This window comes from Scleropages formosus, chromosome 24 (assembly GCF_900964775.1).
Source record: "Scleropages formosus chromosome 24, fSclFor1.1, whole genome shotgun sequence".
NCBI lineage: Eukaryota > Metazoa > Chordata > Actinopteri > Osteoglossiformes > Osteoglossidae > Scleropages > Scleropages formosus.
In genome coordinates, this window is record NC_041829.1 from 4655968 (window position 1) to 4679057 (window position 23090).

A 23090-nucleotide genomic window follows, 5' to 3' on the forward strand; every position below is an offset into this window, starting at 1 on the left:
AACAGCTTTGCAGAAAAAGCGCAGCCCCTCGGTTTTTATGACATCTCTGATTTCATTGTCAAAGGGGACGGTGAAGGAAGCAATTTCAGTAATTCCTCCCCCCCCACAAAGACTTTTTCAGCATGCTGAATCCCATAAGCAGTGGTCTGACCCTGGTCTAGGTAATGGTGACATTCGGTGTAGCTGGAACATCTTGAGCCTCATGCTGCTGAAAGAATGAAGAATCGGCAGCTCAGTTACCATGGTCATGAGGAATGGCTCACTAATATTTGAGATATCTATGGTGCCACTTGCCAGCGAAAAGGACCTCAGCCCCTCCCAAAAGACGGAAGAACTCCTGTAAGAGTGAGAATCGTCTAAAACGAAAGTTAAATACTGGAGGGTGAGAAAACTGCATCTTTTTTTTGTACACGTAACGCCATCTGTTTAATAAAATGAGCCTTTGAGAAAGCTCAGAGGAAGCCAAGCTCAAATTGCTGGTGGTACAGAGGCATTGTGGGAATATATTTTGGTTGTGGCTTCCCAGCTGTGGTTGTGTGGAAGCATGAGGATGTCACTGAAGGACATCGAGGTGGACGCAGTCCTCCTTTACACACCAGCCCCCTGTTGACACGAAACATGGGCGCAGATGCTGTGAGTTGTTAGCACCGTGGTGCCCTGCAAAGGGAGCCAGCATAATGCAGCTCAAATACCTGAGGCTTGAATCAGCTCTGAGCCTTGGTTGATGATGTGTAAGCACTGTATAAGTCATCTGCACTTTATATAAACACTAGTCTGGCTATGAGAAAACATCAAGCAATCACAAATGGGATCAAATATGGTACTTGCAGTGTACAGTGGATTAGCAGGTAATACACAGGTGATACCACTGGCCAAAGGATGGCAGTTCCAGATTTCTGAATGGGTCCTGCTCTTGTACTCTTGAATTTGCAAATGAATGTGAATTAAAGCTACATATTTGTGTAAATTTCCATGCTTCACCGTAGTTGAAATAAGATAAAAATCTGGTGGATGTTAATGCTCATCGGAACTGCTGAGTTTTGGAAATCTGACCTTTCTGACTGGGGTTAGAGATTTCTGAAAGAGGAGAAGGATGGATCCTCTGTCATTCCTGTGCTTTCATGTTGTTTATCAGCTCTGCTGTCAGGCTGAGATCACAGGGTGGCCTGGGGGAGCTGGTGACGCGAGGCTCTACATCATTCCATCACAGAGATCACACTTTCGGAGGGGGGACGCCTTGTTGCGTGGTCAGGGTGTCGTTGGGTCTTGAGACTGTTTCTTAGCGGAGTCAGGATGCCAGTGGGCCATAGTCTTGTTCCTTATGGTTCTTCATTAAGTAAATCATTTGCTATTTTAATATGCAGCAGGGCTGTAATAATATTGAGACAAAGTCAATGTACTGAGTAAAAGCAAATACATATTAGTGCATAATACAACTCGGAAGGTTAGAGTACTTAGCAAGAATTAAATCAGTTCAAAATTCAAACAATTTTGAAACGTTTAATTTTACTTTCATAACCGTGTTGAGGCAAAACAGTCAGTCCTCCCCATGTAATCCTTTGGGAAATCCAGTCCCTAATATAGCTCTGTTTTTTTTCTTTGCATAATTTTAGATGTTTTCATAAAGAAAATGTCCTGCCTGGTAAGACATGGACACCGTTACGAAGATGTTCCTGTTAAAATGACAGAAATGAAATTTAATCAAATGACATTATTAATAATGACGTTATTAATTATTCATGTGGCAAACCGCTGCCCTTGTATGTCGGGCCTGTGTGCGCGAACACATGCCCCGTATACAGACCGTTATTGCCGGAATCCTCGAAATCGCCAGGGGAGATCACTCGTGCCACGGTGTGCTGTGGCACACTCGCTCCGGCGAGACCTTTGCCTCCGTGTGTGCGTGCGTGCGCGCAAATGGAGGGGTTGCTACGGACTGTACCGCTTCCCTGCCAACGCGCACATCCACACGCGCTCACCCAGCCCACTGCGATGCGCCTCCCTTCGGGAAAAAATCCCGTTTGATGTCACTCTTGACTGTCATCCCTTGCCTTGGGGAGGGGCTGGGGGACAGGGACCGCGAGGAGGGGTGTGCGCACTAATGCAAGACGAGAGGGTCATCCCAGTTTTCTGCTGCCAGATTCCATATTCCAGGCATCTCCCCTGCTCCGGGCCAATCAGAGGAAAGGTTTCCGTGATGCAGGGCCCCTGAAGAAAGCGCCACGTGATGACGCTCCGTTAAGCAGTCTCGGGTCTCTCCCTCAGCTCGCCTCGCTGCTCAGCCTTCTCCTGCACTCTCTCTCGCTCTCAGAAGCCAAAGATCCCACCATCGCTTCAGCTTTTTTTTATTCTTTTCCTTTTTTATTTTTATTTTATTTATTTTTTGCAGGAGGGAGAATACATCGCCATGTGTGCGCCTCCCCGGGGGCTGGGCAGAGAATAAGGAGAAGTGGTACCCGCCTCTCTCCCCCTGTCACCAGGCACCACCTCCTTCCTCTGCACACTTCCGCCTGGAGGACGTGCTCGCCTTCGAAGCCGGCAAGCCACAGCCGACGCGGAGCCCAGGCGAGACGGCGTACAAGGTAAGGTGCTTTCTCTCCCGCGGAGCGCTGTGGTGTTTGAGTGCGTGGACCTTAGCGCTTGCACCACCGGCCGAGGGGGTGAAACGGTGGGACGTGTTCACTTTGCCCTGGCCCCCCCGTTCCCCCCCCCCCCGGCTCGGTGTTTCTTTCAGGCATCTTTTGGCGCCCATTTTTGTGCTTTTTGGAGTGCATGGGCAGCTAGAGGGTGACAGACGTGCAGTGAGGCAGAATTCTGGAATGAGATTAGAGGGGGTGGGCAACCAGGAGCGTGTCTCAGCTGCCCACTTCTTTCGGAGCTAAACTCCCCGGGTCCCATCATCACATCGTAACATCTGCCTCTGTCAGGGAAGGGAGATGGAGACTGCTTAATTTTTCAGAGGCACCAGAGCTCTCTGGGGAATAACTCTTCCTTTCTTCATGAGCTTCACTTGCTCTTAATGTGTGATTAAACATCAGCAGGTGCAGCAACTCCCATAACGTCAGAGGTATCGAAAATGAACACAACAATGCTCACTTGCTTATACTTGAATGTAAAGGAATTGTTTTATCAAGCTCTTGTCCACATCCAGTTCTGCCGCACCTGCTCGGTGGCCGCTGCCGAGGATTAATAAATAAAGGCCGTAGAGTATATAAAAATGATATGTTTTTTTCGGAGGAAAATCTCAGCTCGCATCCATTACTGATGCGCACAGAGCAAATGTGCTAATGACCAGCGGTCGGAGTTTCTCGTGTAACCGCTGCTCCTTGTTCCACACAGCCCCGCTTTCATCAGTTTTCCCAGCATCAGCGTGCAAAATTCCCCGCGGGAGGGCTTGTTTGCCCGACTCGGATTAGTTCGTACCTCAGTTGGCGCAATGCTTGGTTACCGGGAACATTTTCCCCGCTGCTGCTTCTGTCTTACATAACTCCTTGTTAGCAGCAATTGTGTAACTAGTCATGGATGGGGGCTGGTCAGTGATCAGTGTGGAAACAGGTAATCAATAATAGCTCCTTGGGGACAGTCCTTTTGCTTCTCAGCTTCCATCCACACCACTGCATTTTTGTCCCCGCTGACAGGTTCCAGCTATATTGCCTTCACATTGTTAAACCGGTTGCGTTACGCTTCTCTTTCTGTGACATTTTTTTCTGTGGCTGGCACAGCTGCAGCAAGAATCACAACAGGAGGCAGATGTTCTTAACTAAAAAAAAAAAAAAATAGTTCCAGTACCGTTTCCATATGTGCACTTCCAATTTCATTTGTATGAATATATTTTTTCACTGAGCTCTAGGACTTTTGATGGAAGTGTCCTTAAAATTAGGAAAGTTTATGGAAAGGGTGGTTGCAGGGGCAAGTTTCACATGAGTTGACGCTTCGGTCTTTGGCTGTGTTGCTGGGGGTAGAAATATCTTGCAGCGACCAAAGAGCTGTTTTTCGGGCAGTTGTATATCTAAAATACTGTCCCCTGGTGTTTTGACCTTGTAGATCCATTGAAATTATTGATAACGTATTCTCGTAGCAGTTGCCCAAAGGCAAGTTGACACATGGTGCTTGTTTATAACCTTTCATTGTGTTATTTATTGCACATTGCCTGTAATGCATGGCATATATAGCTTCTCTATTGCAAAGGTAATTTTTTCTTGAGTTGCACATCACATATCCAGAGAGAGAGGTCATTGCATCATTGCAAAAATCAGAAACTTGAAACTGCATTCATTTAATTGGTCTGGGCAACAGTTTCTCCCTATAAGTTCCACATGCGATGCTCCATCCGCTGAGATTGTGTTTTCTGACATTGATGCGAAAGACTCGTCAGTTCCAATTTCTGCTGTTGTTCTCAGTCGAAATTAAATATGGATTATTTTTTTCTGCTGAAGCTGACATGCAAGGTGATAAACCAAGAAATGAACTAAAAATCAACATCAATTTAGACAAGGCAAGGTTGAAGCGTCTATTAACCTTTGTCCTCGTTGTGTGGTGTAGCTGATGATGTGCCGAAGAATAAGACTGATTGATGGCTACAGCCCTGAGAAACACTGGAAGTGGGCAACCAGCACACATTGGCCAGTCCAAGGTCATTTTCACAACGAGGAGTATGGAATCAGGGTGAGGTGCTTGGGCTCCGGTCGTCGTATATCAGCCATGCTCGCTGCATCCAGTCTTATACCAAGGGACTGTACCAGATGAAATGTGTTCTCCCCATGGCTACAGGTTTTAATCCTCCGCATCAATAGAAACTGCGCTGCCATTTGGAAAGGGGTGACTCCTTTTTCCTAAAGCAAGGAAATGGCAATGTCAGTATTTCCAAACATTGTGTTGTTTCTGCTTTTGTCCACACAGGTTGATACACACCTAGTGAAAACACACTCTGACCTTTCGTCCTGCGTACCACCTAAACTGTGGTAGATTTGTCCTTGGTCAATGCCTTCAGAGTCCTTCATGTTCTCAAAATTCCAAATCCAGGTTAAAGGACTACCAAGTCTACCTCTGTCAATTTTACCCTCACCAGGACTGTTGCCTATTCAGTAGAAGTTTTTTCGGTTTTGCAGAAGATCATGTTTGAGTTACTGGTGATATTACTCCCTCGGGCTGTATGCAGTGGTCTGGCTTCACAGGCAAAACGGTGGCCAATTGCAATTTCCAGCCTCTTTAAAAATAAGTGTTTAAAAACTACAATTTTGACACTTAGTAATGCTCGAAGTAATGGGTAGGTCATGAAAATTGCGAACTAGAAGGGAACTATATTCTGGAGCTCGGGTACTATAGGGCCCTCTCTTTACTGGGCCACATGTTCGATGGTGCCCAAGCACAGGAAAACACATCAGCCGTACTAAATACTGGACCAGAGGCATCAAACTTCATTGTTCACATGAGCAGTCGATCCATAAACACTGACCACTCCTCCAGCTAGGAGTTCTCGAAGATCAGGACAAGTATTTACGTGCGCCTCATGTACAGTAGTCTGTCTCTTGGCTCGGTGCTTCCGGAGACCTAGAGTCTCCGTACGAAACTGATTGCTCTATCTTTCAATAAGACAAAGTTGTGGAATACGGGGAAGTGGGAAGACCACTGTCTGATAAGGTATAAAACGAAGTTAAGATAAAATAATGACACCACTTTTTCCTACCAGTAAACATCATTATGAGGTGTGTAAAAGGCCTACTGTTTAAAAGATAAGCAGCTTAAATGTGTGACAAATTACACTGTGGTGTAAATAATGTTAAACCACTGAGTAATTTGACACTTGTAGACAAGCAGCGTTTGCGAGATTACATGCTGGACTGGGTTTAGGGTCACCTTTGAAGTTTTATGAGCGCATCATGGCACCATCACATTGTTTCTGAGTGGCTGTGATGGAAGTTATAAAACCTCATAAAAGCTGCATGTCCCAGAGCCCCCAGTGGGGCCCAGGTGGAGACCTGCTCTCCACCTCGTCCCTGCTTGTTTACCGAAGGGCAGGGTTGGCATAGCAGGATTAATTATTACTAAAGGCCAGCAGGAGCCACAGAGGTATGCTGGAGGACATTTTTAATATTTCATGAAAGCAATAAGGGTCGGATCAGCATGCCGAGGAATGGTAATCCACATGTTCCCGCTGTCCAGAAAATGATCTCGCAAATTGCCTATGCCAAATTGGAGGGAGAAAATCCAGCATCCCATAATGCACCTGTTTGGTTCTGGCTGGTCTCCAGCGAAGACCATCAATAAGTCACATTGGCTAGGGACAATGCATAATGAATGAGTGCTTCATAGCATTGTTGAGTTGTGTTGTTCCAACAGGGCCCTGGGTTTGGCCTGTTTGGTATCATTTCTTTTTCAATGTCTTTTTGAAAGCTCAGACTCTCACCTGTCTGCACTTCCCTGGACGGTGTCTCACTGAGATTAACAACCTGAGATACACTAACCTTTGCAAAGAAGCTTCTTTAAGACATGGCTGTTTAAGGTGAATTGTAAGCCTTTATCTCATCAAATACATGGAAACAAGTGGAAGGACTTAATGTGAATTTCATAAGGCAAAAAGTAAACAAAGTGCACACTTATAACCTTAAATATTTTAAGTACTACTTGTGCCATTATTTCATAGTATAATTTGTTCCTTTACTTCCCTAAAATTTCAACAATCCATTTATTGTACTGGACTTTATAGGACTGCTCATGTAAAATTCTCATGTATATAATAACCATACAAATGTTATTCATAGCAGGATGAAATAAAAATTTTTCTGGATTAAATCCCTGAATGGTTTTATTGTGTAAATTGATTGAGTAAGGCATGACCTAATTACAACATGGGCATGTTCTGCTGGTATAAGTGGAAATGTTTTTTCATGTAGAATATGAGCTGCTTTATGGTCCAATGGATCAACTGGCTGCTCCAGTTATGGTGTTTCATGGAGTTCCTTGTATCCACACACCTTCCAAGTTACAATTCTTAATGCTTACAGGAATGTGGCCAACAGAAAGAGGTCTGTAATGCTTTTTATTAATTAAAAGGAGTTGAAAATTGCCCTAGGACACTATTTTGGAAGATCAACCAGTTTCCAGCTGCCCTGCTTGCTGGAGTGTTGGTCTTCCCACCTTGGCTGTAATTTGCATTGGCCATCTTTCGTGGACTGCTGCCAGCTGGAGTTCCTCCTCATAATAGGGAAACCCAGCTAAGCACCATGGGGGCCGCTGTGGAGGGTTGCTTGCTGAAAGGTATATCTTCCCTTGTTTTTGTGAAGGAACACAGGAGGGCCTTTTAATTTCCAGCTGCGGCGAAAGGACAGTGCGTGCGGCCGTGTGCCGAGATCCACTGGGATGCAAACATCTTCTCTGGTCCCCATGGAAACCAAGGTCCTTGTCTGTTGAGTGCTGTCGGTGTAAGAAAGACCCCCACCCCACCCCCGACCAAACTCCGAATATTACTGACCCTCCTTAAATTAGTATGTTCTTTACAGTCTGCATGTCCTTGTATGTTGTTGTATGTAGTGCACCTCATTCCCTGAGTGAGTTGTCTCCTTTGTCCTCCAGATCTTTGCCTCAGTCTCCCCGTTGCCCCGTACCATTATTTTACACTATAACCACTGCAGTTATTCACACGCATTGCAATATAAGCTGGAAGAAAAGCAGCATAAGTAATCAGTTTCAATGGAAGCTCTGCAAACGATGTAGAGCAAATCTGTCTCGCACTTAAAAAGATATAATAAAAAATTGAAGAGAGACTATTTTTCTACTTGTTTATCTGTGTGTCCGGACCGTTTGATTGGAGTGGGTTCACGTATTTTTGGCGTCCCTGAAGAGAAGAGCCTATTAAAGCTCAGTTTGCCCCTTCCTCTGGTCCCAGGAGTATGCAGAATCCCTTCAGTACCCACTGTCCTTCATGGAAACATCGCCTGCCCTCTCTCGCATTTACCGAGAGCAATAGGAGAAGCATAGGGTTGCTGTGGTTCCCGCATGAGGTGAGGAGGTACAAATGAGAGCAGCTCTGGAGGCACGTCACCACTCGTGTTTCCCGTGGCACACTTTTGTAATCTGCTACACAAACAGGTTGTGGGATCAGAGATGGCCTGTGTGGTGGTGATAGAGTGGGGATGGAGTCAGGCGGAGTGGACTGTCAATAGGATGTCACATGATGGCAGAATCACTGATGCCCTACTTCCCACATATTAGCCATCAAACATGCTTTGCAGTTCTTTTTATTACACAGGTTATAAATTTGGGTAGCATTGTGGCTCAGAGGATAGCGCTGGGGCCTCACGGTGTCTGGGCAATGCGACTAAGTATGGGTTTAACCCCCTTACAGTCTGTATGGAGTTTGTATGTTTTCCCTGTGTTCATGTAGGTTTCTTCTGAGTGCTCCGGTTTCCTCCCACAGTCCAAAGACACATTTCAGGCAGATTTGTGACTGTGAATTTCATGTGAGGTGTGTGTTTGAGAGAGAGAGAGAGAGAGAGAGAGAGAGAGAGAGAAAGAGAGAGAATCTACCCTTTGAAATACCGGTATCCTGTCCAGAGTGTATGCTGCCTTCCATATCACCCTCTGCTTGCATAATATACTCTGAACCAGCGTGACCTCGAATTGGACGAGCGCTTATTGATAGTGAGTGATATTGTCCTGCACTTTGGCTTTTCAGCTAAATTTATATCAGGCCAAATTTTACAAGATTACGGCAACATTTCACATCCTGGGAATTCTTCAGTACGCTACCTCACGGAGAGCCTTAAAGATTGTTACTGACGACGATAGGATATTCTTTAATTTTTTCTGTAATTATGTGTGTGTATTGAAACAAGGTGAGTGCTTCCGTTTCATTCTCACTCCTGTCAAAGTTGAGGTGAATGGTGAGCTCCTTGGCACAGCTGAAAACTAAGTCAAGGAAGAGCTCACTGTTAAACCAGTGAGACCCGTGTCCATATGTACACATGTGCCTGTCTCTGCACACGTGTGTGTACGTGATCCTAGACGTACCCTTCAGCCATACTCTCCTACTTTGTGTTGTTTCACGTCGGGTTTGCGCTCGCAAACCAGATTTGTTGAGTAAGAAAGAAGACACTGTCTTATCTGGGCCCTTCCGCCATCGATCCCACAGCCTCGTGCGGTTGCCCCCGGATGCAAAAGTATTGTTTACCGGGCTTTTGCAAGCCCACCTTTGACATTGATTTGACTTATTGTTCGTGTTCCACTTCCTTTGAAAGCATTGCCTCGGGCACTGATGGAGAAACCATCTCACAGGCATTGTCCTCTTCTCAAAGACCAGAGGTGTCAGACTAAAAAGATGCTGAGAATGTACAAATAGGTGGATGTCAAAACATGTTGGAAAATTACTTGCCGTTTGCTATGTCTTGAAATATTGTGTTATTTCTTTGTTTTCAGAACCTTCTATCAAAGAATCTCAGCAGAAAATTCCACTCACTGCTTTTGCATTATCCAGCTCAGTGGCTAAACCTCGATGTTGTGTTGTAATGTTATTTAACATTAGATTTAATGCTGTATAAAAGATTAGGCACTGCAGTAAGCTGAAACAAACGGGAGGAAAATAGAAAACAAGCTAAAACCTAAAAATCTCTCAACTGGCCACATATGCAGTGTCACTGAAGCAGATTTTTAAGCTCTAGTCTTGATATTGTGCCAGATGACAGATTACTGCTCTGTGTCACTTCACCACTGTGAAGTTGCGGGCTTTAAGCTGAACACATTCATTCACGGGATGAGGGAGATACAGGGTCTCTGACCCCTTTATGAACATATTTTTGAAATAGAGTACAGACTGAAAACTTGGTATACTTTTATTATTTTTTTTTTTTTTACTCTAAATAAATGAGGAAATGAGAACCATCTTAAACACCAGCTATACTGGTTCTTTCTATTACATCGATTCCAGTTCGGAATTTTCAAAGATATGAGAAATTTCCAGTATATTTATTTATTTACATTTATATATTTATCTGATGCTTTTCTCTGAAGAGATTTACAATGTTTTACCCATTTCTACATTAGGATAATTTTAACTAGTGCAATTTATAGTAAGTACCCTTTTCAAGGCTATTACGGCAGATGGTGGGATGTAATCCTGCAACCGCTGCACTACCTGTTGAACTCTCTATTTTTAATTGTCTCTTCATTGTTGTATTTAAAAAAAAAAAAATTGCAGAACAGAAGTTACCTGTGTTTCTGTGTGCAGCCGTTAGTTAGCAGTACAGCACGCTCATATAGAACACAGTAGGAGAGTGGCACCGCCTACACTGTGACTGCATTGGCCAAGTAGTTATTAATAATACAGGGTCAGAACTTTTACTGAGCAATTCTTATTTATTGTAGCTTTCTCTGAAGGTTGTACAGAACCTAACTCTTTTTACTGAAGGGACATCTGTGGTCTGTACTTCTCAAAGGAAAAAAAAAAAAAAAATATCAACTTTGGTCTTGCCATAACCGAAGTGTTACCATAAGCAGTTGTGATTATATAATTTTATTGACTACTAGCACTTATTAGAGGTTATGATGTTACAATTGATACAATTTAAAAATATATAATGGAGCAGCTGGTAAACCAGCAGGTATTCACTGAAAGATAAATAATAAATGAAAATGTGTGACCTCTTCTAACCTCAGCTCTTGCCCTGCTTGACTCATCCTTCTCCGCAACCATAACCCTGACCCTAACCTGTCAGCTTGCTGGCTGTGCAGAGGCTGTGGAAGGTGCCGGTTATGTGTTGGAGGATTTGAGGGTGGGAGCTTTGTCATTGAAGCATTTATGCACATTAGCTTATCCCTGTTACAGGATCTCAGTGAGTCGCATCTTTTTCTGGATCAAATGCCCCTCCCACCCTTTCCCTGGCTTCCGTTTGCCCTGCATTTTCTCCTGTCCTGGGTCATGAAGAAAAGGTCAGGATTGGCGCCAGTTGAGGTTACGACATTCACTTTGCTATTCAAAGCCTCAGAGTACAGGGCAGTCCTTTCACGGATGGGAGAAACAAGCTGAATGTGCATTAAAACCGACACTGACTACATTCCCTCCACTAACCCTTGTTCAGTGCAGACTGTCAACTGGTCAACCTCAAACATGTCCAATGTTCCTTGGGCCATAAAAACTGTGCAAGTGAGTTGAATGAAGGCAATCTCACCCTTCTATTTTGATTCTGTTCTGTTTGAGTGAAACGTACTGCCAACTAATGACTGGATGCACAAATGCAGATGTCTTCCATAATAGACTTAAAAAAAAAAAAAAAAAAAAGGTGAAGAGAACACTAACAAAAGTGAACTGGAAAATATCTGCATCTGAAAATTCAGAATTTGAATGTTCATAAAAACAACCAGTGTACGTACATTTGGCTTCAGCACTATGTTGATGGACAGCTCCCTCATTCCCTGTGCTTCTCAGAATGGATGCAAAGTTAATGATCTTCAGAGCTTTTTTAAATCTGTTTAGTATTGTCTTGGTATTACCACTTAGGGGTGCTGATGATGGGGTAAAGATCTTCACCCCTCTGAAAAGCATGTGGAAGCAAATAAATAATTATATGGCAAGAAAATTTCATCTGTTTCTATTGTACCTCACATCAGGTCCTCTTGTGACTACTGGAATTTTTAATTTAATTTAATATTAAGTATAAATTATAGGGGTCTTATGATGGCCTGAGGTGTTTGTCATTCAGCTGAGTTCAGGAAATATGAGCAAAGTTTTAAAAAATACTGCTTTGGCTGATATCAACTCAAGAGCACATAACAGCTATTATCAAAAGTGAAGATGATTTGTCCTTTGATACTACGCGGAGAATCTTTAAGTGACCATGTTGGAATGAGTAGTCATCATGTGCTGCACAAAGCAGATCTTGGTGAAAGTCACTGAGCTTTTATCTGGTGTTTACACAACGCTGACTTCACATGCTCTTGGTGTTCAGCTCTCTCATGGTTCAGATCTGCTTCTAAACTCAAAGTGTTCCCTCTAAAATATAGGATATGTGAATATATATTGCTTTTTAAATTTAGGTGAATGTGTGCTGTGTGAATGATATCTGCGTTGATGTCACTCTTATTTGTTAGTGCCTTCTTTTTGATGTGCTGGAGAAAATGGTTCCAGAACCTTGCGTTTTAAATCCAGACAAAACAGCCAACTCCTGCATGATTTGCATCCTGCAGAATGACTTCAAACAGTTTTGGTCAATAACAGTTAAGAACGCTGAAATATGAGACCTCGTTGAGATGAGTTTGTCAACTCCTCCTTGTCTGTTCTTTTATTCTATATGTGTGCCCAAACCATGGAGCCAGTTAAATTCTTTCCTGTCAATTTCCACACGGAAACCTTATAATCAGAGCCCTTACTGGAGTCTCAGCAGTATCTTGAGGTGGAAGTGATGTCATTGACTGATTAGCATATAAATGGAAGAGTCCATGTCATTGTTTTTCGCCCGGTCCCACCCTTTCCTTGGCATCATTTGATCCCCTGCCTCAGATACCGCAAATAGACAGATAGATAAATCAGATCTTTATTAATCCCAAAGGAAACTGCAAATAGAAGTGTAATGGAGACAGAATGTCTCAAGATCTTTCTGCATGTGTACTGCTGCCTATCTGTTTTGGTATCTTAAAAAATAACAATGACAAAGAGAATAAGAACAGCTGACCCTCTCAGCTGATAGCAGGCCTCTCTGTGCTTCATTGTGCTTGGCAGGATTATGGACTGAAAAGCGATATCTTAACCACCTGACAACCAAAGAAAAGGCTGCAAGCCATGATTTCACCTGGACCCAGGGTTCAGGTGGATGGAGTTGTACTGCCCAGACACTCAACATGTCAGTCCAGTTGTAAAGCAAGATTTTTTCCCAGAAGGCTCTTGGGTATAGAATGTATCTGGAGAAAAAAAAAATTGCAGTGGTCCGTTTTATTTTGTCCTAGGGTAAAAAGTCTCATAAGAATGGAAAATTTGTGACAGCTGGTAGTGTAGTGGTTAGAGCAACTGCCTTTAGATCCAAAGGTTGTAGGTTTGATATCCGGCTGTAGTACCCTTGAGGAAGGTATGTATCCTAAATTGCTCTAATAAAAATTACTCAGCTGCATAAATGGGTAAATAATTGTAACCTTAACACTGTAAGTTCCTTTGGAGAAAAGCCTCAGCTAAATGAATAAATGTAAGAAGCAAAAATTTAATTTGGCACATGGTCTCTCCTCCAGCTTGGCATTACATACATTATTACATATATTAGAGAGGGGTTCTAAACTATGCTCTTGGAGAAGCGCGGAATTTGTAGCGAATTAATATTGCATTAATTAGCCATTGCCTGAATTCATGTACTGAGTTGGCCTAACTTGACATATCTAAAGCATGTGTGGAGGATGTTTTATTTACTTGTACATATTACTTCATTTTTTGAGCACTCTTTAGAATCACAATAAGCCACATACTCAGGACTCTCCAGGGATTATGAGGGCAAAGCACCAATTTAAGGCAATGTATAAGAATATGTTAATTGAGCTTCTCCAGAACAAGCTCCACTCACCATTACTGTCAACACATCAGTTTACTGTGGTAGGATTCCAGTAGATTCCACTTGAACAGTAGGAACATATCAAAAGCCTGCTGACAGATTTTTCTATGCAGACCAGTCTAGGCTGTTCATCTGACCTCCGAGGGTCTGACTGCTGCACGTGTGGGGAAAAAAACACAAGTCAACTTGAATGTCATTGATGTGAAAATGGGTGACTGTCCAATGCCATATGATCCCAGACTTGGGATCTGATCCTGTCTCCCTCCTGCTCATCTCAGCGAGGTCTCATATTTCAGCATTCTTAAACTGTTATTGACCAAAAGTCATTCTGCAGGATTCAAATCATGCAAGTAACCGACATATACTTTTGATGTAAGCATGTTTGTTAGATATGTAAACACATGTCAGTCACCTTTTTGGTTCCTGGTGTATTTGCATAAAGTAATACATGTAATATCATTTTTCTAAATTTGAAAATTTTGGAAGGATCGCAGGGAAAAGCAGACATCCTTTTGTTCTTTTAAGTGATTTGTTTTGGTGCATTTGCATTGCACACAGGAAAAAAAAACACATGAAAAACGGTGCAGCATTTCTAAAGATCACAACCAGCTGGAGATCAAAGCCTCGAATTGACTGACAATCGGCCCCCGCAGCAGTCAGCGCGTTGCAGGAAGCTTATTTTGCAGATACTTTAAAGACAAACCATCCAGAAGGCAATATTGACATAGAGAGACTTGCCGCTTAAAGACTGCAGTGTGGTACTTTTGCTTCAAGTGCTGTAAAAAGTGATCCACTCTGTCTGTCTCTCTCCTGCTAGGCACAAGGTGAGCACTTGGGTGAAAAGTATTCATTAAACATTTAATGCAAAAGTATGGATACTACTAATGGCATTTCTCACCCTTAACCCTGTCAATTTGGGCAGATCTCTCATGAATAATTTATTGAGCGGAGAGAATGAGATAGCACTATCAGTGCAATAACCTCCTAACATCGTAATTATAATGGTCTGTGGCTCCTCTTATTCCTTGCATATAACAAAAACAATGTTAATGACTCTTATTGAAGGCAGTCCAGAAAAGTCCAGGACTTTCCTCGGAGATAAAGGGACGTACTAAAGGCTCATTAAGAGTGACGTTTACGGACAGGAAGAAATCACTTCTCACACCTGTTTGCATAAATTTGAATCCCAGAGGAAATCTGTTTTTGTTCCTCTCGAAGGCTGACAGCTGATGGAACTCAGATGATGTTTAATAATGGCAGTGCCACTGAAGTGAGCTGTCACTCAGCAAGCACAGTGAGCTGCTCCAAAAAGCTTGTAGAGAAATTTGTTCAAGTGCTGTTTCAAAATTTATTTCTCAACTTTATCTTTCCATTACTTTTTTTAAATACACACATACAATTAAAAAAGTGCAAACTAAATGCAAAAGGGACATTTCTTGGCCCATCATGTTACCAGAGTATTACCATGATTAGCATATCTTTACCATGAGTGTTACATGATGTGTCCCAGTATGAGCCACTGTAGCCCAAAAACCTTTGTCATCTTTTTTGATGAAGACATGCTTCATAGTTTTGTTACCTTTATGTCCAGCATATGTTTTTTTTTTTTTTTTTGTACTTTAATGTCCCCTATTTGTCATGCATGGATAAAGGGATATGTGAGACACCGCTTGCAGGAAGAATCAATACAAATACTCTGTAGGTGTATACATATGAATTTATACATATATAAATGCATACAATTTTTGTGATCTTAACCATTACATGCAATGCTAAAACGATAACTGTCATAAAATTTTTTAGCAAAGAATTAAAGAAGCTGTAATATGTGGAGAGTCTGCTAACTGACTGTCGACCACTGTATGCATGGATGGTTGAATTATCATTTTCATGTCTTTTGCATAGACTATACACAAAGAAGAGGAAGATTTTAGGAGAGGTACGCAGTTCAACGTTCTGTATCCATAGGTGAGCCACACTGACTCTGCCCCTAAGTGGCTCCAGGGTTATGACCATTGGGGCATGACCGGCTAATTTTCCTGTATCCATCTCAAATGAAGCGCTGAAGCGTTCCAAGACCTGTCATCATTGTGTGTCATTTTTCCAGAGCTTGTTATTCCCCTGGTCTTGTGGGATGTTGGCCAGGTCATTGTTCTGACCTTCTCCGGCTGTCCTGTTGTTCTGCTTGTTGGCTCCGAGACCAGCCAGTGCTAGGGGTTACACCTAGGAAGGCATCCAGCTGGACTTGGAATTGTTACAGGCTCCATTCACATATACTTTCGGGGATGAAGTTGAGATCAATATTGCTTGTTAACTATCACTGCTGGATTTCTTCAGGTCATTGTTGTTTAACCTGCAAAGCAATCCTCCACTACCTGGAAACACCAGTAGAAAAGAAGTGATATATTATGGGCAGTTGTCTTTTCAAATGGTTTGATCAGTAGAAGTATTAAGTCATCATCACAAAGGGTCTGATTGCAGGATCAAACATCATCCTGCTGTCTGAAGGTTGTAGACAAGTCATTTTGATGAAGATAAGGCCATGTTAAGAAAATATGGAGAAGTAGGAGGTGAGCAGTGAGCAGGAAAGCAGGCTGGAGAGGCTTTGCAGTAAAGTCAATGTACAGGGGCTACAGTGAGTTGGGTACACAAGAAGTCAGAAAAGAACGGTGATTAAAGGTCTTATTTCGGCTGAAGAAAAGGCATCTAGATGGCTCTGGATCAGGAGAGATAAGCTGTGGATTCCAGCTAGTTCTACCTGATCAGGTGACCTGGATGAAACTAGATAGTGTTGAAAGACCCAGAACACTCAATGAGCCTCAATTTATTGATAACGTACCTGACCGTGTACAATGCTGTTGTTCAGTTACACCAGATCAGTTCATTGCTTACCTTGAAGTCAAAAGTGTGCCCCTTTGATGCTCAATTGCATGAAGATGTTCATGACTTCATTATGCTTGTTTGCAAAAAACCCCATTCTTTCCTGCCATCTGAAGTTCAGGCTGATTTCAACAAATCTTGAGAAGCAGATGGGCTTTGGAGAGATTAAGTCGATTATTAAGGACAGATGGTTTTCAAGTTGTTGAAGGACATATCCATATTTCCTGTGCCTTCCACTGTCACTGATCTATGCCAGGGCTGAAAATAAAACCAAATCTAGCACCCGTTGGTCTTAGTCTTACGTGTACCGTATTTGTTTATGTGTTATGAACGGGCTCCGTGGTGTTATCCAAAAATACGACTAAGCATGAGCAGTACATTTGCTATCATCTATGTTATCATATATTTTAGCATTAATCGCAAGTTTTTTTCATAGTGTCTTTTTAAATTCTCATCAGTTTGTCAGTTATACAGCACACCTCTAAATTTTCATTATTACTCACATTGTGACTGCATTGCAATGTCTGAGTTCACTGAAGAATTACAGTCACTTTAATAGAGGTACAGTATTATTTACACAACATTAAGTGCCAGCAAGCAGATACACTTGACATATTACTGCATACTCGTTTGTTAAAATGAGGCACGCCACCTTCACACGTAAAAGTTCTTTACACAGTTTGAGGTTCTGATGGTGGATATGCATAGGAAGTAATCCTCGGTCACATCTTTACTGAATTCACAGCTCTAGTCATTCACAAAAAATACATAAATCATATGAATGGATAATCATGTTTAAAAGCTGAGGTTAATAAATTGTGGTACCAGAGGACTGGCAGATCCTGTAGTCCTGGTCTGTCACCTAGTTAGACCATGAAACTTCAAGCGTTGAGCTCACCAGTATCTCTGGTGTGCTGGTTGTGTTCAATGGTGGTCCCATCTGGAGCTCCAGCATGGAGATGCCTCCTGCCCTCACCACATTGTACAGCTATTAGCTTATGCCTCCACCTGATTTCCTCTTCTGAAAACAGGTTCTTCGTTTTGGCACCTTTCTTGGGCTCAACTAAGCTGACGCATTGGCTGGTAGCCTGCTACCTGCAGCTGGGCAACCACAGGCTAAATGCAACACAGCAGGGCTGCTGAATGAGTCGTGGGAATGAATCCTGGGAATGAATCCCAAAGACCTGCCTCTCAAAGCACTAACATGACACTCAGAATTCATGCCCAGGAAGGACACATCTGCCTCACACATAGAACATAATTGAAGTCATCGCGAGAACAGTTGCCTTGTGTGTTAGCAGTGTGCAGTGCTTTGTATGTCCGAAGATTTTTCTCAGACCTAAAATTTTCTTTAACAGTGTCGGAAAAGACCAGACCCTCTGTTTCAATACTGAGCTGTTTCAGAATCTTTATTCAGAAAATAAATTTTAATTATTAATATTGACCACATACTCTCTGTAGTATAATTGTGCCACTGGGCCTGCAGAGCTGTTCTTAATCAATTTGCTCATAATTTTGAAGTTCCCACTATGTCACAGTCAGTAAAACCAGCATAATAGAGATGTATGCCATTTATTAGTTGGTTAGGTTCTACAAAAACTTCACAGAAATCTATAATAAATTCAACAATGTTTTGTAACACTTTCATTTTTACATTCGTTATCAATAACAGCTTTTTCCACTGAAGAATTGCTGGAAGCATAAGGTGTCAGGCAGGGTACTGTTACAAATACATGTGGTGTGGATTGGGGGGAAGCCCAAGTGCAAAGTGTATTCACAAGCGACGTGTGACGTACAGAATTCGGAATGTTTCTTCAATGGTCAGTTGAGTGTGAGATGTCATACACAGTTCCACATTCATGACTGTGATGTAGTGCAGATGTGGGTTGGAGGGTTTGCAGTCCTGCAGAGCATGGCCCCCGTGGATGTCAACAGGTACACTGTTAGATGCCAGTCCTTAGCAACACAGGACTTTTATTTGTTAATTTGAACAACAAATTAAAAGTGTTTTAATATTGCCGAAGCTTAAAATATCTACTGATTGCTGAACAATTCATCCAATAAATAACAATATTCAAATACTCAGACACCAGACATGAGCTGTAAACACTGTGGAAGCAATTTGAACAAAGATGATACCACTTTTTCTGCAGTTTCTGTTTTGTGTTTAGTACTTTTTTACTGCCAGCTAAAAGCTGAACATGGAAACCCAGTTCTCTCTTGTTTTGCAACAGGCAGAAATTCTAGAAAGTAAACACAAAAAAACACAATTAAAATAAATAACAGGAAAGCATATCTTTGAAAATTTGTGACTTCAAACATTGAAACAAGAGGATCCAGTGTAAATAAACGTTATTTTCAATATTATTGCTACTATTGCTATTATGACTTGGTAGATGCTTGTATTCGGATATATTTTACCCATTCTTACTGCTGGATCTTTACTGCTGAAAGTGAGACTTAGTGGTGCAGCAGTGATTTCAGATTTTGTCCTTCATCGTTTCCAGTAGACCCCCTGCTGTCCCAATCATTCACATTACTGTGTCGAAGCCTTTTTAAAGATGCTGCAGTCATTACATTCCCTGCTGTGCATATTACATTTTAAATTTGCATAAAAACGTGCCACGTGTAATGTCCACTTGTCCTTTTTGGAAATTGTAGTCCAAATAAATAGGGTGGACAGATTGACTCTATAACCTTCTCCTCTCTGACAACATGCTCTATTATTGCTGGAGTCGCTAAGGTAATTATCATACTCTCTTTTTTGTGCCCAGTTCTCACTCCGATTTTATTAATGTTGCTATCCCTTAACATGGAGAATGTCACGCTTCATGCTGCAGGCATTTCACTGTGCCACAGAAAGCAGTCATCTCATCCAAGCTGGAAAATCAAGGCCCTTTAACCCAGCACACCCTACAGACAGGGGCAACTCTAATCCAGCCCCACAGGCTGTGAAGGAAGAGAGTATTTGTTCACATTCAGCTGCCAGCAAAGGGTCTGAGTGACACCTCCACACACACCCAACACACGCACAAAGCCCTCGACCTGCGTGTCGTTGATTCACGTCCAGCATTGGACAGATAGCGGCCAGCAATCGGTCCTACTATCTGGGTGTTGAACGGACACTCTCGAAATCAGTTTGCAAAGCAGCGGTGAGACAGAAGTGTCAACTGCTTCCTGTCGACTGCATTCCAGGCCTGTCTGTCCCTGTCTGCCTGACCATTAGTGACACTCTGCCCAAAAGCCTTCTCCCTGTCACGTACTTTGCTTTGCAATTCCTTTGTGATGAAAAATATAAAGCCTTATCATTACTACCATTCCACATATCTCCCTGCACAGCTGACAAGAGCCATGATATTTATGTATGTATGCAGAACATGCATTAATATTATTATTATTATTGCATACCGGTGTGCTGTGTTATTTAGAGAAACAAGGATGCATGACTTAAAATGCAGGCAGTTGTATAATACTGGGTGATGACCGTATATTTCCCTAAAACAGACCTAGTGTTTTTTTGTCACAATGGTACCACCATAGGTTGTCATGGCAACGTGTTCTAAATATCTAATTGCAAACATCGTTTTTGAATGGTTATACGGAGTTAAGCTTGTTAGCTCTCCCTTAATTCTTTAAATCAAAGCATGGAAATTTTTTATGCCATTGCCTTAGTGGAATTTAAAACTGCCCTTAACTACAAGCCTGCCCCCCAAGCAGTAGCCCCACTCAATCGGGACCCTGTGCGATGTCACCTTGCAGTTTGCGTAGTGGGTTACCTTCAGAGTACCCAGTGTGGGCTGGGGAGCGTGGCTCCAGGTGCGTCCTGTATTGGGGGAAACGGAGCCTGTCAGTGCCCACCAGTATAGGTCCACCACCAGGCTCGCTAATTTTTATGGCAGCCGCCCCAGCCTGTCAGCATCCATAAATCTGGACGGCGGAGGGCCAGGCAGTGGCAGTGTTTTCCGTGTCTGTGGAGCCTCCCTTTGCCGGGATCAGCCTGTTGGGGTTCCTGCTACCCACTGCCTAGGGTGCAGAGGGTCAGGCTGTCCTTGTGGGCGCTGATCCAACTCTCTTCCCCAGCTGTCTCAGAGCCTCCCTCTCTTGCACAGTGTCTTACCCACCTCCTCCCCCCACCTTTGAAGCAAATGAAATTAAACGGGACCTGTGCCTTTGTGAACCTCCCTCCCCCCCTTCATAATTTCCCATTTTGAGCAAACGCGGTCAGACTGTAATTACAAGTGGGTCCGATTAGCCATGTTGGACCATGGAAAATGCCATTAATTGCTTTTGGGGAGGCATTGTCTCCCTGCTTCAGTATCTGCAGCGCTGCTGAGTCCTTCTGCCACTTTCGCTCCGTTTCTCAAAGTACATTTTTACTTCGTAACTGGCGCTGAGATTGTAGAGCTTGATGCCATTCTGGGAGGCTGGGGACACAAGTTCATGTAAATCTTTTACACGAAAGAAAAAGGGGTAGCAGGTGGCGTAGTGGTGAGAGCTGCTGGCTTGCATTCAAAGGACCCCGGTTTGAATCCTGCCCCCTGCTGTCGTACCCTTGAACAAGGTACCTACCCTGAATTGCCTGTATAAATGGGTAAAACGTTACATGATCCAATCTAAAGAAAATCATAAGCTGAATAAATAAATGTCTAAATATGTGGCAGTACAAATATATACATTTGTGTAAAATGAATAAATAAATGTAAATGAAATGTGGTACTGTAAATCCCACAACCCATAGATGAACAAAAGCATCGTTCCTCAGTTTAACACTGTAAAGGTGGAGAAATAAAAAGTTAGTTTCTTCATACGTAACCATCCTATAGTGCTTTTGCACCTAAACACAGAGCATTTTTTTTAATGCACGTTATCTAGCGTGTTTTCGGAACATGGATGTTCCATGAGGGCCAGAACTGTGACGGTAGCCCTTTTTTGGGAATCCTTTGCACATTCGTAAATGTATCTGTGTCCTTGTTTTGAAATTGCCCTAAGCGTCTCTCTATTGTGCGTCATAAAGGCGTGAGAAGCGTAACAGAGCTGAGCTACCTCGACATCCCGTGGCACAAACGGGACTTACGATGCACTTCGAAATGGCAAAGCATTCCTTTATCCACAGCACCGGTGTGCTTAACCCCCCCCACCCCCTTCCCCATCTCATCCCCAAGTCATTATGCATGGAGCTGGTGAAAAGTGGGTTATTTATATTTGGAGTAATGCTGGTCTCTCTCAAGCAGTTCCTGCTGTCACTGTTTTTCTGGGTCAGGCTCTACAAGAGATCGCCTCCCACTGAGTTGCAATTCACTTTGCCCGCACAAAACGTCAAAAATGTAAACTAGAGTTCCTGCGAGAGGACGGCTCAGTGTCTTGGTGGAGATCTTGGAATTTGTCTGTTTTCCACCCTTCCCCATCACCCCACACGTCCGGCACACACAGCGGGGGTTGTCGGGTGAGACTGGGATCGCTATCTAGACATGGTTCATACCAGTCCAGACAGTATGTAGCTTCTCAGCAAAATGACACTTTTGACACGTATTCAGGAAATTAAATGCTGAAACATTTTATTAAGTCTAGTTATATAAACTAGTGTACTATCTGGGAATGAAAGCATCTACGCAGTATTCCAGGGGATGGGGATAAATACCACACCAGCCTCTTTTCCTCTGAATCAATATTCCATTTAACACTTCTGGAGCTTTGGAAGACATCCCATAATTGCACAGGGCGGATAGACCGATGTTGAGAGCTCACAAATAGGGGAAAACCATCACAAAGGGGAGCACTTCTCGCAGGAACACATCAGTTAAATTGCTCAGAACAAAAAAAAAAAGAATGTTTTTTTAAAAGAAACTTTGAGTGTAGTTATTTCCATCAAAGAGTAGAAAAACAAAACAATTATGGCGGCAGGTCAGCAGAACCCCCAAATACAACATACGTATTGAAGAACCGGAGTTATGACAGCCTTCCGTTAAAACCAGCCGAAACACCATATTTATAACATTTATCTACAGACTGATCAATCTGAAATGAATGTAATATTTCTGGGTAGAAGCTGATCTCCTAAAAGGACCCAAGTTCAAATCTCAGCTCAGCTGTAGTACCCTTGCAGTAGGTGGCACGGCGGTTACAGATGTGGATTTCCATATGAGGGACCCAGGTTCGAAAAAAATCACCTGGAAGGTACTTTCCCTGGACTTTTATAATAAAGTTACCCAGCTACATAAATGGATGAATAATTGAGTCGCTCTGGAGAAAAAACACGAGCTAGAAGTAGAAATGAGAATGATGCGTGACAGTAGGTATGGAGGACAAACCAGGAGCTACAAATTTCAGGTGGAAAAACTCACAAACTTGGTTTGATCATATTATTGCTTGCAAGTTATTACTCGCTGTTTCTGTGAGAAACTAAAACGCACAATAGTCAAAGGAGTCTCAACGTGAAAGAGGGACTCATAACTTGATGCTTTGTGTTCATCCGTATGGTCCCTGCAGTTTGAGTGTCAACGTACAGTAAAAGTGCTGTGTATAACAAATAGCTCCCAGTGTGTAACATACCTGACCTGTAATGTACCTGTTGTGCTTCATCGTCTTCCCAACAAATGGTCATCGGTGCAGGTTTCTGATCTTAGCCTCCCTGGTTTCTGTCGTTTTTTGACTTTATCTTCTGTCATCTCCACTGCTATTGCATCATTG

At 42.7% G+C, this 23090-nt stretch overlaps 1 protein-coding gene across 1 annotated transcript in view; it reads left to right on the top strand.

Moving 5' to 3' along the window:
* Window positions 1-2227: 2227 nt before the first annotated feature.
* Window positions 2228-23090, top strand: part of syt1a (synaptotagmin Ia) — a 173485-nt gene continuing 152622 nt past the window's right edge. The window contains exon 1 of the mRNA XM_018755923.2: window positions 2228-2582. The gene's annotated coding sequence lies outside the window, so the exon portion shown is untranslated. The remainder of the gene's footprint in view (window positions 2583-23090) is intronic.